The sequence below is a fragment of the Stenella coeruleoalba genome (assembly GCF_951394435.1).
Source record: "Stenella coeruleoalba genome assembly, chromosome: 9".
Classification (NCBI taxonomy): Eukaryota; Metazoa; Chordata; class Mammalia; order Artiodactyla; family Delphinidae; genus Stenella; species Stenella coeruleoalba.
The window spans coordinates 28,506,296-28,519,660 of NC_137155.1; the positions used below are offsets into that span (position 1 = coordinate 28,506,296).

Here is a 13,365-nt window from a genome sequence, read left to right on the forward strand (position 1 = left end):
TCTGATTCCTTGAACAATTTTGCAAACATTGAAAATTTGACAAAACCCAAACTCAAATTGCCCCAGAAGTTTTTATCCATTTATTCTTTAAAGTATCTGTATTTCTAGGAAACTAAAATCTCCACTTGTCTAATTCAACTTGTCAAAATGTTTCTAAGGGCTGTGTGCTATTGTAGAATATTTATGATGATTCTTTGAGAAAATAAAGTGTTTTGACTAGAGGAAAAAACTGAAATAACATGAGTTGCTTTAAATACCATTTTACAGAAGGTCTGTTTGGTTGCAACTTGATCTCACATATCAAATCAGTTACATATCATTCCTTAGCTGTTTTATGCTATTAACAATGACCATAATTTATTCAATACTAATCACGTGCTAGGACCCATATTAAGAGTAACTGTAATATTCTCAAGCCTCTGGCTTGGATCCTTGCAGCTGACCTTTACTTCCTTAATTAGCTAAGACTCTTTCAGCTATACGTATGAAGAATATAATGAAAATTGGTGTTAGCTAAATAGAAAATTTAATGGCTCCTATAAATGAAAAGGCCAGTGGTATACCAAATCAGGTCAGCTGGTTCTAGGGACTCAGAGCATCTTTGAGAAACTAATCTTATCTCTTTCCCCTCTCATCTCTTTATTCTGCTTTCTTATGTATTGTTTTTGTTAATCGTTTATTGCATAGTCTCTCTTCCAGTAGCTTCTGGCTTACATTATAACAGCTTTTCAACCATCACAGGAAAGATTGTTTCTGTTTTTAGTAGTTTTAGCAGAGGTCTATATGGTTGTTTCTTTTTTGACCTGGTTTGAGAGAGAACATTTTACCTCATTCTGTGACTTGCAGGTGAGACTGACCACTACATGAAACAGTCACGGACAAAAAAAAGCCCTTCATGTCCCAATTCACAGTAATGGCTCACTGACAAGATCATCTCCCAAGCCAGGTCAATGAGAAACAATCTGGGGTCATTACTGAAACTACAGGAGAACAGAATAAATACTTACTGACAAGTTCAAAAGCTGTTAGAATATCACTTGGTATGTATGAAACACTTGGGCTATACATACACTTAAAAAAGTCATTATTAATCTGAAATTCAAATTCAGCTGCATGTTCTGTATTTTATTTGTTAAATATGGCAACCTCACTCAAGACATTATTTGCCTATATGATAAATTAATATTTTCAAATATGTTAATATGCATGTCCTAAAGGGGGCACTCATAAATAAAATGATAATAAACTAATAAGCCAAACCATACATGGCAAGAGTGGCATTTTCTGTGTGCCAGGAATTATTCAGAAATCTTTTCATGCAGTAACTCACGTAATCTTGTAAAAACCCTGTGAAGTAAATAATTTTATCATCTTTATTTTACAGAGAAAGAAATTTGGGCACAGAGAAGTTAAATAACTTGTTGACTGTGAAACAACCAACAAGGATGGAGACAGTATTCAGCCAAGGTATGTGGCTTCAGAGAGTTCTTACAGGTAATCCCTTTAATCCTTTTGATAGTGTCATCTCTATTGCATTCCGGGGCGATTAACAAAGCCACTCCAGTGACCACCAAACTTCATATACATACATATACATATATTCATTCTTTTTCAGATTCTTTTCTCACATAAGTTATCACAGAATACTGAGTAGAGTTCCCTGTCCTAAAAAGTAGGTCCTTGTTGGTTATCTGTCTTATATATTGTACAGTGTGTATGCTAATCCCAAGCTCCCCCATGTTTCCCCTTTGGTAACTGTAAGTTTCTTCTCAATATCTGTAAGTCTGTTTCTGTTTTGTAAATTAGTACATGTGTATCATTTTTTAAAATTAGATTCCACATATGAGTGATATCATATGACATTTGTCTCTCTCTGTGTGACTTACTTCCCTTACTATGATAATCTCTAAGTCCATCCTTGTTGCAGCAAATGGCATTATTTCATTCTTTTTTATGGTGGAGTAGTATTCCATTGTATATATGTACCACATCTTTTTTATCCATTCCACTGTTGATGGACATTTAGGTTGCTTCCATGTCTTGGCTGTTATAAAGAGTGCTGCAGTGAACATTGGAGTGCATGTATCTTTTCGAATTATGGTTTTCTCTGGATATATGTCTGGGAGTGGGATTGCTGGATCATATGGTCATTCTATCCTTAGTTTTTTTAAGGAACCTCTTTACTGTTCTCCATAGTGGTTGTACCAATTCACATTCCCACCAACAGTGTAGAAGGGTTCCCTTTTCTCCACACCCTCTCTAGCATTTATTGTTTGCAGACATTTTAATGATGGCCATTCTGACCAGTGTGAGGTGATACCTCATTGTAGTTTTGATTTGCATTTCATTAATTATTAGGGATGTTGAGCATCTTTTCATATGCTTTTTGGCCATCTGTATGTCTTCTTTGGAGAAATGTCTGTTTAGATCTTCTGCCCATTTTTGGATTTGGTTGTTTAGTTTTTTATTTTTTTTGATATTGAGCTGCATGAGCTATTTGTATATTTTGGAAATTAATCCCTTGTTGGTTGCATCATTTGCAAATATTTTCTGCCATTCTGTGGATTGTCTTTTCATTTTGTTTATGGTTTCCTTTGCTGTGCAGAAGCTTCTAAGTTTAATTAGGTCCCATTTGTTTTTGTTTTTATTTTCATTACTCTAGGAGGTGGATCCAAAACGATTTTGCTGCAATTTATGTCAAAGAGTGTTCTGCCTATGTTTTCCTCTAAGAGTTTTAAAGTGTCCAGTCTTGCATTTAGGTCTTTGACCCATTTTGAGTTTATTTTTGTGTATGGTGTTAGGGAGTGTTCTAATTTCTTTCTTTCACATGTAGCTGTCCAGTTTTCCCAGCACCACTTATTGAAGAGGCTGTCTTTTCTCCATTGTTTATTCTTGCCTACTTTATCAAAGATAAGGTGACCATAGGTGCGTGAGTTTATTTCTGGACTTTCTATATTGTTCCATTGATCTATATATATGTTTCTGTGCCAGTACCATACTGTTTGGTTACTGTAGTTTTGTAATATAATCTGAAGTCAAGGAGCCTGGTTCCTCCAGATCCGTTTTTCTTTCTCAGGATTGCTTTCTGTGTTTGGTTTTGTGTTTCCATACAAATTAAAAATTTTTTTGTTTTAGTTCTATGACAAATGCCATTGGTAATTTGATAGGGATTGCATTGAATCTGTAGATTGCATTGGGTAGTGTAGTCATTTTGACAATATCGATTCTTCCAGTCTAAGACCGTGGCATATCTTTCCATGTTTGTGTCATGTTTGATTTCTTTCATCAGTGTCTTATAGTTTTCAGAGCACAGGTCTTTTGTCTCCTTAGGTAGGTTTATTCCTAGATATTTTATTCTTTTTGATGTGATGGTAAATGAGATTGTTTTCTTAATTTCTCTTTCTGATCTTTCATTGTTAGTGTATAGGAATGGAAGGGATTTCTCTGTGTTAATTGTGTAATTTTGTATTTAGATTTCTCTGTATTAAGTTTACCAAATTCATTGATGAATTCTAGTAATTTTCTGGTAGCATCTTTAGGATATCTCAGTATAGTATCTTGTCGTCTGCAAACAGTGACAGTTTTACTTCTTTTCCAATTTGGATTTCTTTTATTTCTTTTCCTTGTCTGATTGCTGTGGCTAAAACTTTCAAAACTATGTTTAATAATAGTAGTGAGCATAGGCAACCTTGTCTTGCCCATGCCCATATCAATCTTAGAGGAAATGCTTTCAGTTTTTCACCATTGAGAATGATGTTAGCTGTGGGTTTGTCATATATGGCCTTTATTTTGTTCATGTACATTCCCTCTGTGCCCTCTTTCTGGAGAGGTTTTTTTTTTTGGCGGTACGCGGGCCTCTCACTGTTGTGGCCTCTCCCGTTGTGGAGCACAGGCTCCGGACGTGCAGGCTCAGTGGCCACGGCTCACGGGCCTAGCCGCTCTGCGGCATGTGGGATCTTCCCGCACCAGGGCACGAACCCATGTCTCCTGCATCACAAGGCGGACTCTCAACCACTGTGCCACCAGGGAAGCCCTCTGGAGAGTTTTTTTTTATCATAAATGCGTGTTGAATTTTGTCAAAAGCTTTTTCTGCATCTACTGAGACAATCTTATGGTTTTTATTCTTCTGTTTGTTAATGTGGCGTATCACACTTATTGATCTGTGCATATTGAAGAATCCTTGCATCCCTGGAATAAATCCAACTTCATCATGCTATATGATTGTTTTAATGTATTGTTGGATTTGATTTGCTAGTATTTTGTTGAAGATTTCTACATCTTTGTTCATCAGTGATATTGGCCTGTAATTTTCTTTTTTATGGTATCTTTGTCTGGTTTTGGTATCAGGGTGATGGTGGCCTCATAGAATGAACTTGGGAGTGTTCCTCCTCTGCAACTCTTTTGGAAGACTTTGAGAAGGATGGGTGTTGGCTCTTCTCTAAATGTTTTATAGAATTCACCTGTGAAGCCATCTGGTCCTGGACTTCTGTTTGTTGGAAGTTTTTTAATGACTTTTTCAATTTCAGTACGTGTGACTGGTCTGTTAATATTTTCTGTTTCTTCCTGGTTCAGTCTTGGAAGGTTGTGCTTTTCTAAGAATGTGTCCATTTCTTTTAGGTTGTCCATTTTATTGGCATGGAGTTGCTTGTAGTAGTCTCTCGTGATCCTTTGCATTTCTGTGGTATCAGTTGTAACTTCTCCTTTTTCATTTCTAATTATATTGATTTGAGTCCTCTCTTTTTTTCTTGATCAGTTTGGCTAAAGGTTTATCAATTTTGTTTATCTTCTCAAAGAACCACATTTTATTTTTATTGATCTTTGCTATCATTTTCTTCATCTCTATTTCATTTATTTCTGCTCTGATCTTTATTATTTCTTTCCTTCTATGAACTTTGTTTTTTGTTCTCCTTTTTCTAGTTGTATTAGGTGTAAGGTTAGGTTGTTTATTTGAGATTTTTCTTGTTTCCTGAAGTATGACTGTATTCCAGTAAACTTTCCTCTTAGAACTGCTTTTGCTGCGTCCCATAGGTTTTGGATTGTCATGTTTTCATTGTCATTTGTCTCTAGGTATTTTTTGATTTCTTCAGTGATCTATTGGTTGTTTACTAGCATATTGTTTAGGCTCCACATGTTTATGTGTTTTACAATTTTTTTCCTCCCTGTAATTGATTTCTAACCTCATAGCATTGTGGTTGGAAAAGACGTTTGATATGATTTCAGTGTTCTTAAATTTACCGAGGCTTGTTTTTGGCCAAAAATGTGATCTATCTTGAAGAATGTTCCATGTGGACTTGAGAAAAAAGTGTATTCTACTGCTTATGAATAGAATGTTCTATAATTATCAATTAAGTCCATCTGTTCTAATGTGTTATTTAAGGCCTGCATTTCCTTATTGATTTTCTGTCTGGATGATCTGTCCATTGATGAAAGTGGAGTGTTAAAGTCCCCACTGTTATTGTGTTACTTTCAGTTTCTCCTTTTATGGCTGTTAGCATTTGCCTTATATATTGAGGTCCTCCCATGTTGGGTGCATATATATATTTACAATTGTTACATTTTCTTCTTGGATTGACTCCCTATTGATTATGTAGTGTCCTTCTTTATCTCTTGTAACAGTCTTTATTTTAAAGTCTACCAAGTGCAGTATTATCAATAAATTAACGAGACCCATTTGCCCTATTAACACAAAATCCAGTATCTCTCCTATTCCCAAGTAATGTCCTAAAAAAGGAAATCTAACTTCACCTGTAGAGAACTTGTGTTACCAAGTGCCACAACACTTGTTTCTTGTTGCTGCCCTGTAACTTTAGAAGATCGTTCCTTAATACTGGGTTAGATCATGTTTTATGGTATTATATAGCCACTTATTGTGGCCCTGTATTCATGCACAGAACTCAGTGCTTCTACAAGAGAAGAATTCAGATGAGCCATTGGTTTTCCATGCTTGGGGTCTCAAACTTCAAAGTCTTAATCTAAATATTTTTCTGCTCCCTGGGGAAAAACATGATCTCCAGAACCACTCGCCACTGTATGGACCAGAATAGCCATAACCCTTCTAATTCACTCACGAAGGAAGTGAAGAAAACTTAAATTAAAATCTAGCAATCCTTTCTGGTTGGTCATCCTAATACATAGATTAGACTTTCTACCCATCACTCTCTAAAATCTAAATGTTCTATAAATATTGCAGGTGAGAACATGTGTAACTAAACTTCATTATAACAACTCAGTTCCAATTCTGTTCTCTCAGAAGAACATATTTTACAAAAGCTGCTGCTGCAGCTCAGTGGTCAACAGAATTAGTTAGAAGTTTTAAACTAGATTCATTTTTAAATTTTCTAACGAAAGGTTGACATTTTTTTGACTGCTTAAATACTGCTAAAATATGCATAACCTCCTGGCTGATTTCCTACATGTCTACTAAAAGGGAAGTCATTTTATTATTGAAAGTATCTGATTAAAACATATACAATCTAGGTGGTCTTTTATGGTCAATTTAGATGCCAAATACATATATGTATACATATATCTACATATATCTATGTAAAACCAAAGGTACCTTTTTAATCCATTCTGAAAAAAGTATCAGTACTATTTAGCAAAAGAATTTGGTGAAGAAAAATTAACTTACTGAAATGCGTTATATATCTTCATTTTCCCAGCTCTCTTCTTAAAATACCAATGTTACAATACAACAGAGTCACCATAATTTTATGAAAAATACATTTTTTTAACAAACATGTTTACCTGCTAAACAGAAGGCATTTATGCTTGCCAAGATAGGCAGAGTTTTCAAATACATTTGCAGCCAGCCACTTGCTACTGATCCTGCCAGAGGAGCAAGTGAGACAGACACAGTGCTGTGCCTCATTGTCATTCATTCTCTTCCTTCCTTAGCACCCCAGCTAGCTGCTGGGTAAGGTAGGACTTGTCTCAGGATGGAGCATCTTGGCTTTTTCTTTACAAAAACGCCTGGGTAGGGAGCTGAGTTGATACAGAAATAAATGGAAGAAAAACCTATAAGGATGTAGTTTCTTAAAGTGAATCTTAGCCCCCTGCATTATGATCACCAGTCTTCTTTGTAAGAAATATACATTCTTTGGGACTACATTGGATCCATTATTCCAGATCTCTCTGAATGGAACAGAGGAATTGATAACTTAAAGATTTAAGGCAATCCTCTAAAAATAAAGTATTTATATACCTTTTTTATGACACTGATCTATAGTATCAACTTGGCATATTATTCTGAAGAGTAATGTTTATAAACATATGTAGTCAGGTAGGTGTGGGTTCAAATCTTGACTTTGTCACTGAGAGCTGTCCATTACTTAACCTCTTTGAACATCAGTTCCCTGAATTGAGACAACTGAATGAGAACAACTAAAGCAATTAACACAGTGTCTGGCACATACTGAGTACTCAATAAATATAAACCACTATTATTATGAAAAAATATCAAATAAACATATTACTAAGCAGAATTCATAATAAGCATGGATTTCTGTTTCAAAATAAGAGATTTTAAAGAAACGTTTCATTTTAATCTGGCACTTTCTTACTATGCTTTAAATCTACTCTGCCCATATTCACCCTTCTTTTGAAGGTTTAGGAAGGTCTGGTCTGTGGGAATAAAGACTTTTTCTATTTTTTTCTTTAAAGCATTGCTATTAACTAGTCCATCCTTTCTTTGAAGTCTTGCTATTATTAGTGCTTGCTATTTTCTAGTCCTTTCTTTGAAGTTGTGCTATTGTAAAGGCCCCGGACTCACCATGCCTTAGAAAATGACTAATGCTAAGTAAAATACACTTCAGACTAAGTTAGACACCAGAATGCCAAATCATTAATTTTAAAGAGAAAAAATAAATGTCAAAAGGATTGTGAATATACTCATATTGGCATGATCAGCATATTCTTTCTCTTAGTCAAGTTATAGAGAAGCCAAATATATTAAAAGACAGTATTTTTATTTAAAACGAAAAATCGTATTCACAAGAAATAAAATAAATACCAGAAGCAAAGTCTGTTCTACAATCGGAATACGTTTGAATCAGGAGGACATTGTCCTAAAAAGGACATTGACTCAGAACAAAAGGAATTCCATAAACCAAATGTTAATGGCGATAGGTGTGGTATAATTTTGCTGCAGGTTCTGGAATCCTACAATTTTCTATAGCCATTTCCACTCAGGATTTAGCTTTGTCATCGACACTGGCAACTTTGAAATCCATTAGTTAAGATGTCCTTTCCTGTGGACAACAGATACAAGATCACCTCAAAGGTGTCCTCTTTATTGGTGTTTTTCTTCCCTTTTATTTTTCTTTGAAAACTGCAAGACATATTTTTTATAACTTTAACAAAGTTATTTTTAGTTAGATTAATACATTAAGCTGGGAAGACTATGACCTCTTCATGAGTCTTGCTCTGTCTTAAAAAATACTGTACATTTGTCTGTCTCTCTCCAACCTTCCATCCTAGTTTGGTTCACTAAAAAGACCTAGAAATAATAACAGCCCAGTAGGGATAGGTACCTGTGTCCCCAAAACTGTGAACTCTGAAATGCTGTAGCAACTAGTGCATCTTAAATTACTGGCTGACTCCAGGACTGGTATATGAAATGTTCAAGGTGAGTCGGTGATATTGCATCACAGCAAAGAAACAATAAATGTCTGATAGTGATATATCAAAAGGACTTCGGGACTAAAAGGAAGGAACTCCCACAAAGATGGGAAAATTTGTGCAACAAATGTAAAATCAGGTTCTATTTATTAATATACATGAAATATGTATTTTAAAGCATTGAGTCAATAAGGATACTTGAAGAGACGATATAGTAAAAGAAAATAGAACAATAATAAATAACACAAACAAAAAACTTTACTGGTCCCCACCTATGTATGTAGAGCATCACTTCTTTACCCTGAAGTTGGTAATTAATGGAAAATTTAATATCTTCCCTACTAATCTCATATTAATGACATTTTACTGTAACCCCGTAGCCCTAGCTAATGATGAAAATGTTTTCATAGAAAAATTTAGGTAATAAATGAGGAAGAAATACCAACATTAGGACATTGCCATTTTTAAATTTGTAATTAAATAATTGTTTCAGGCAGAGGAGTAAACAATTAGATGAAAGATTGATGGGGAACTTTACAAAGGACGAGTAATGCTATTGCCACCAGAATCCATGATCAATCTTATCACTATTAAAAGTAGGACAGCCAGATATCCGGATATTTTGTACCTCTTAGAAACATTATTCCCAAAGTTGAATCTGAGACTTCTAGATAATACTTCCAAGTTTAAAAAAAAAAAATTGTTCCTCCATCAATTTAAATGGCATCCAAAGGAAGGAGACAGACAAATCAAGAATGCAGTTCATAACACTGGACAACTTTCTTGGTTTTGCATTGTCAAGGGTGCAAAACAAGAAAAAGGAGGACTCGGAGAGAAGAGATCATTCTAGAGTAAGAGACCTCAGAAACATAACAACCAAGTCAATATATGTAACTTGAGCACCAGTTTGAACAAACTGATTTTAAATAAATGTTTTGAGACAATTCAGAAACTATCAGTAAGAAATGGTATTAAACGCAAAGGAATTATTGCTATATTTCTTAGATAGGTGTGATAATGGAATTGTGCTAAAAAAGAGATGTATACATCATTTTATAGTGCCCTCCATATTCCTGGTAACATCCCTTCCCCTGAAGGCAGCTTCATCTGAAATTATTACAGATACTCCAGTTTTATTTTGATTAATGTTGGCACGGTATTTCTTTCTTTAGGGAGATCTAACTTTCTGATGTATATAATTTTCCTTCGGCCTGAAAAAAATCTTTTAATATTTTTGTAGGTAAGGACTGTTTGCAACAAATTCCCTCAGATTTAGTTTGTCTGATGATGTCTTTATTTCTCCTTAACTTTAGAATGGTAATTGTACTAGATACAGAATTCTAGTTTGTTGGGTTTTTTGCTCTTTTTTTCCAACACTTTAAATGTTTTAATCCACTGTCTTCCTTTTTGCATGCTTTATGACAAACAGCTGTATCTTAGCTTTTTATCTTTCTTCCATTTTAGGAAAGGTACTCTGCCACAGCCCTCACCCACTACCCCCAAGAAATAGGCTTCTTTCAAAATTTTCTCTTGGTCACAGGTTTTCTACAGTTTGAATATGATAGTGTATTAGTCTGCTTGGACTACCATAACAAAATACCATAGACTGGGTGCCTTAAAAAACAGACTTTTTTCCCCTCATAGTTCTGGAGGCTAGTGGTCCAAGATTAAGGTGCCAGCAAAGTAGGTTTCATTCTGAGGCTTCTTCTCTTGGCCTATAGGCAACAGCCTTCTAGTTGTGTCCTCTCATAGTGGAGAGAGATGAAGAACAACCTCTCTGCTGTGTCTTCTTATAAGGCTACTAACCCTCAGTTAACCATAATTACCTCCCAAAGGCCCCATTTCCAAATACCATCGCATGGAGGATTAGGACTTAAACATATGAATTTTGAGGGACACATTCAGTCCATAACAGTAGGCTGTGATTAGTTTGTTCTCTGTTGTGTTTTCTGAGCTTCTCATACCTGTGGTTTGGTACTTGTCTTTAATGTTGGAAAGTTCTCAGCCGTTACTACTTTAAATATTCATCTCCTCCATTCTCTTTTTTAAAAGTTACAAATTTTAAAATTGTCCGATGTTGTTGGATGTTCCAGTCTACATTTTTTTTTCTTTGAGTTTCAGTTTTAGAAGTTTTAATTGATCTATCTTCAAGTGCATTGTTTATTCTCTTAGAAGTTTCTTCTGAGAATTCTGTAAAAGGCATTGTTCCCTAATTTAAGTTATCCATTTGAATTCTTCTTATTTTTAATATAAATATTTATAGCTATAAATCTTCTCTGAGTACTGCTGTAGCTATATCCTATAAATTTTGGAATTTTGGATTTTATTTTTCATTAATCTCAAAGAGATGTGTAATTTAATTTTTCCTTGTCCCATTGGTTATAGGAATGTGTTGTTTAATTTGCACATATTTGCAAATATCCTAAATTTCCTTCTGTTATAGATTTCTAATTTAATATCATTCTGATTAGAAAACATACTTTGTATAATTTCACTTCAAGTTTGTCAAGGCTGGTTTTTACATAGTTTATGGTCCTTGAGAATGTCCCACATTTATTTAAGAAGAATACATGTTCTTCTCCTGTTGGATGGCTTGTTCTGTAGATGTCTTTTAGGTCGAGCTGATTTATAGTGTTGTTCAAGTTTTCCGTTTTCTTATTATCTTCTGCCATACTGTTATATATGTCCACTATTGAAAGGAAGGTATTGAAGTCCCAAATAATATGTTCATTTGTCTATTTTTCCTTCAATTCTATCAGTTTTCATGCACTTGGGAACTGTGATGCTATGCACATATTTGTTTATAATTGTCATATATGCCTGGTGGATTGACCTTTTTAACATTAAAAATGTCTCTAGTTCTTCTCTAGTAATATTTTTTGTCTTAAAGCCTTTTTTTTCCTGTTACTAGTATAGTCACTCAAGCTTAGTTGTTTCTTTTTGTTTTTTTTGTTTTCTGCGGTACGCGGGCCTCTCACTGTTGTGGCCTCTCCCGTTGCGGAGCACAGGCTCCAGACGCGCAGGCTCAGCGGCCATGGCTCATGGGCCTAGCCGCTCCGTGGCATGTGGGATCTTCCTGGACCAGGGCACGAACCCATGTCCCCTGCATCGGCAGGCGGTCTCTCAACCACTGCGCCACGAGGGAAGCCCTCGAGCTTAGTTTTGATTGCTGTTTATATGATTTATTTTTCCATCCTTTACTTACATTCTATTTGTATTGAATATCTTTGAATCTGAATTGTGTCTCTTGTAGAGAGTATACAACAGGATATCAGTGATTTTTGAAATGCAGTCTGAAATCTGTGCCTTTCGACTGTATTTTAATCCATTTACATTTGATATGGCTATTAGTATGTTTGCATTTATATCTCCCTCTTGGTTTTTTGTTTACTATGTGCATCACGATTTTTTGTTTCTCTGTTGCCCCTCTTTTGTCTTCCTTTGTATTAAGTGGATATTTTTAGCATAACATTTTAATTCTTCTCATAAATTCTACTCATATTTTTTGAGGTTTAAAAATCTACATCAGTGGTTGTAAGAAAGTGAGAAAGGAAGATAACTATAACCCTCACTGAAGATGAATCACTATCCCTAGGATTTGTGCTATTTCCTTCTGGAGAACAGTCAGTTTCAAGCCCTAAATGAATCACTGTTATTTTCAAGGAATGTTACTGATGGGAGTGTGCTGTCTAATTGGATAAGGGGTAAAGGGAGTTGAGAACCATTGTTCTATATTAAGGAGGGTTGCACTTTATAAGTCACTAGGAAATATAAAGAACCACAACATAATGTAGGGCTTCATCGGGATGAAAGTATATTACAAAACTGAGAGTTGTATCAGCAGCAATTCAGCCCAATATAAAAGGAGTATCTGTATATTATACTATATATATATAGATATAGATATAGATATAGATATAGATATATACAGTTTATGCTTGAACAGCACAAGTTTGAACTACAAGGATCCACTTATATGTGGATTTTTTTCAATAAATGTGTATTACAGTACTACATGATCCATGGTTGGTTAAATCCTAGGATGCAGAACCCAGGGATGCAGAGGGCCAAGTTATGGGTGGATTTTCAACTCTGTGTGTCAGCACCCATAATCCTTGTGTTGCTCAAGGGTCAACCGTACATACATATATTTATGTATGTATACACATACGTATACATATAAACATTTATATGATGTATATTTTGTATATATGTAATTGTTACATAATAAGTAATGTTGAAATGCTTAATCCAGTTAGTTGCAAAAAAAACCTCATGGTTTTATATTCATCAGGATATAGGATACTTTAGGTGGATCTTGAATACAGGATGATAAATCAGTTTTTCCAGAAAAGCCACACAGTCAGTTTACCTGTTTAACTAATTGTTGTTGAGGATTGGATAAAATGGAGAGGTTCTAAGAGTTAAACCTGTTAAAGTAAACATCCAGGGTACTAATTTGGGACATTTCCATATTTGCTCCAAAAAATTTCCCCAGCCTTTTCCACAAAAAAGCCTAACAAAGCTTATTGAGGTACTTGCTTGAGAAACCATAGGAAAAGGTACCTCTTGTTTTTGTACGTCTAAGTTCTTTACTGATTACCTAGATCATCGCAGACCGCAAGTGGGAGTGGATGGTTGTACTCATGCCAGGAGAATCCCTCTGCCTGACTCCTGTCTTACTGAATAAATACTCCTTCAAGTTCAGATTTGCAGAAACTTTATTAAATAGCACTCTTTTCCAAA

At 35.0% G+C, this 13,365-nt stretch overlaps 1 pseudogene across 1 annotated transcript in view; it reads left to right on the forward strand.

Moving 5' to 3' along the window:
- The window catches only part of LOC307191449 (protein ILRUN-like), a 294,049-nt pseudogene that overhangs the window by 228,404 nt on the left and 52,280 nt on the right, over window positions 1–13,365 (forward strand). The window contains exon 3 of the transcript XR_013831763.1: window positions 1,385–1,467. The product of XR_013831763.1 is annotated as a protein ILRUN-like (transcript). The remainder of the gene's footprint in view (window positions 1–1,384; window positions 1,468–13,365) is intronic.